Below are 3485 nucleotides of genomic sequence, written 5' to 3'. Positions count from 1 at the left end.
TACGCACAAAAAGAAAAAAGCTAGTAAAGATGGCTCTGTAGCTGCTATGCGACTAACAAGCCAGTGTCTTACTGAAATTGCACTATCTATATTTATGGTACAAGCCAGTGTTGTGAATTAGACAGCTTTGTGATTGACCACAATCAAGAGCTCCTTAAAACAATGTCTGCAAAAAAATGTAAACAAAATTTTTCTTGGCTCATACGAGCCGCATGCCATCAGTGTATCAGATTCTGCAACTCCCAATTTCTGGCAGTTGGCACAATTCTTCCCGCATTTATCTACAGCTTCAACTTCCCACCCCCACTCTCTAATTCCAAGCAGCATAATGCTTTTGAAACTATTTGGTACTACTCTATGGACAATGACAAGTTCAAACATTGACTACAAGAATTTCAATGGATTTTTTCAAACAAATACACGACTTTGCGAATAGCTGTACCGTTAAGAATACCAAAAAGAAGAAAAAAAGAGAAGAAAAAAAAGTAATTGAGGAAAAAGAATCACAATTCAAATCAGAGTGTATGTTGCGTCATCATCTCAACCAAGAGCACTTTCTCATACTTGTCCCAGGCAATCTAGAACTTCTCAGCAATATTTTTGCAGTCCAATCCAATGAGAAGTGAGTCAGGTTGTTGACATGCTCCAATAGTATGACTCCAAAGCTATATACATCGCACCTGCATATTGAATTATATGATGCAATTATGAAAAAACTCCATCGAGGGTCCAAAACAAAACACTAAAAATATCAGTAGGAGAGAAAAAAAATGTGTGTTGGGGGGGGGGGGGGGGGGGGGGGGCTTACTTTTCATCTGCAGGTTCGTTTCTTAGCACTTCTGGGGCCATCCACTCAGCCTGAAGCATGCAATGCAAACATGAACTTATTCGATACGTAGTTCTAATGGTTGCAGAACTTTCAATGAAAGACACATTACAAACAAGTCAATCATCACGAAATGAAAATATTTTGCAAGCAATGCATGAATAGCCATATCGCAGGGCAGATGATTACAATATTCATTAATTATTTCCGCATATTCTCCTTTTAGTGCTGTCGCAGATAACCAAGTTACTTTAACGGAACTAAACCCAAAGTTCAAGAGCAATAGCACCAAAAACCATTGGAGTAACTTACCTTTTAACACTATTATATAATAGAAAACCTTGGGTCTGGATGCGCTGCAAAATACCACTTTTACAGCAACAAATCAAAACTTGACACATCAGGCAAGAGCATAAAATTCAATAGAAATGAAAACACCTGATCAACTAACCTATTTAATAGAAAATTCTCTTCGTTTTCCCCCCTCTCCCACATGCCGCCGCCCCCTCCCAAATTCCCCTGCCACCTCCCACCCCACCACCCCAACCGGCCACTACCAAGCAGTGCCTCGGACCACCACCAATTTTTGTCGCCCACCACGAAGGCCAAATGCAAACCACCAATTTTAACACGACTCGTAAACTCGACACGAATCCAATACAAAATTAACAAATTTTAGTTGAAAGGTTTAACCCGTTTAATTAAATGAGCCGAATTAAAGTTGACATATATAGTCTTATATGCATACATCAATGCGATCCGAAACACGAATTGTTAGCCTATTGCAGTCTCATTCTCTTTATTGGCAAACCAAATCCCCTGTACAAGCATTGACCACCTCCAGGCATGGAAAGAAAAGAGTAAAGATGGTAAAGAACCTCCCCTTGTTTCTCTCCTTTCTTTATTGTATGCACAAAAAGAAAAAAGCAAGTAAGATGGCTCTGTACGTAGCTGCTATGCGACTAACAAGCCAGTGTCTTACTGAAATTCCACTATCTATATTTATGGTACAGGCCAGTGATGTGAATTAGACAGCTTTGTGATTGCTCCTTAAAACAATGTCTGCCAAAAAATGTAAACAGAAATTTTTTTGGCTCATATGAGCCGCATGCCATCAGTGTTTCAGATTCTGCAACTCCCAATTTCTGGCAGTCGGCACAATTCTTCCCGCATTTATCTACAGCTTCAGCTTTCCTACCCCACTCTCTAATTCAAGGCAGCATAGTGCTTCTGAAACTACTTGATACTACTCTATGGACAATGACAATTTCAAACATTGACTACAAGAATTTCAATGGATTTTTACAAACAAATACACGACTTTTGCGAATAGCTGTACCGTGAAGAATACCAAAAAAAAAAAAAAAAAAAAAAAAGAAGAAGAAAAAAAAGTGATTGAGGAAAAAGAATCACAATTCAAATCAGAGTGTATGTTGGGTCATCATCTCAACCGAGAGCACTTTCTCATACTTGTCCCAGCAATCTAGAACTTCTCAGCAATATTTTTGCAGTCCAATGAGCAGTGAGTCAGGTTGTTGACTTCCTCCTCTAGCCTGCTCATTCCTCTGCAACTCGTGATGGCTGAGCCTTCTCACGTCCACCGCCAATGGATGTACTTGGTCTGGGAACTTGAGAACTGGTTACAGGCTTCTGCAACGGCTTCAGAGCAGCCATGATCTCAGCAAATGTGGGTCTCAATTTTGGGTCTCTAAAATGTTAGATGGATCAATTGTCAGAACTGCAGAAAAGGAATTTTGAAGTATATTGGATACACTGCAATAAGAAGATCATGTTACCCAAAGGAAAAGAAGTAGGTGGCCACGAGTAGAGAGGTGCATTTGCAAAGATAGTCCATCATTAATGGGGAGTAATCAGAAAGGATGAAATGTTTTTGAAAGAAATTATATAACCAAATATGCTTTAAAGAACTGATTGGAAGCAAGGAGTGGTAAGAACATAGATTAAAGCCCCAAACCAGATATTGACCTGTCAAAGTTCCAGGTCATTGGTTTAACCAGTGGGTCAATGGTTGAACCAGTGGTTTGATTAAGAAACTCGAACAAAATAAAAGGAAATATCTATGAAGTATGAAATTATACCAGGCAAAAAGCAAACACAGGATTATATCAAAAAATTAAACCACATGTGCATCCAAAGGTTAATTTAAATAAGGATAAAGAGTCCTTAAAATATTTAAATCTTATGTAATATGTTGAGATAAATATGAATTTGTATAGTTGATTTTTTAATTGACTTTAAGAAGGCATAAAACAAAAAACAATAACTTGAGGCCTAATGGGCAGAGGTATTGTTTGAAAACCCATGCTGCCCACCTATTGCACTTTTATGTAGCTAATTTGTCTTACAGTAATATACTTTAGAATGGCCAACAGAAGCAAACACAGCTTGTAGCCCAATAGTTGGTTGATTGCTTTTACATCTGTTCTCAAGTTGAAACCATTGTGGACACAAATTAATTTACATTTTCTTATGCCAGCTGAATCGCCTTCCTAAAGACTAAGCTGAGCCGACAAAAGAGTTTGGCATTGCATGTTTAGAATCACAATATCAATATATAAAAATTAATCACCCATGATTCTGATAGTGTCGATGGAAGAGGCTGGAAGAGAAAAACAACAAAAATACTTACGTCTCCCAG

At 38.2% G+C, this 3485-nt stretch overlaps 1 non-coding gene across 1 annotated transcript; it reads right to left on the bottom strand.

Annotated features, from left to right (window-relative positions):
• Window positions 1-372: 372 nt before the first annotated feature.
• LOC132168698 (uncharacterized) lies at window positions 373-1023 on the bottom strand. The gene is made up of 2 exons (XR_015912782.1): window positions 809-1023; window positions 373-680 (listed from the first exon to the last, which is right to left on the bottom strand). It is a non-coding gene; the product is annotated as an uncharacterized LOC132168698 (transcript).
• Between the last annotated feature and the right edge of the window lie 2462 nt (window positions 1024-3485).

This window comes from Corylus avellana, chromosome 7 (assembly GCF_965113065.1).
Source record: "Corylus avellana chromosome 7, dhCorAvel1.hap1.2, whole genome shotgun sequence".
Lineage (NCBI taxonomy): Eukaryota > Viridiplantae > Streptophyta > Magnoliopsida > Fagales > Betulaceae > Corylus > Corylus avellana.
The sequence above is the reverse complement of the archived record's forward strand: the minus strand, read 5'-3'. Positions and strand labels throughout refer to the sequence as shown.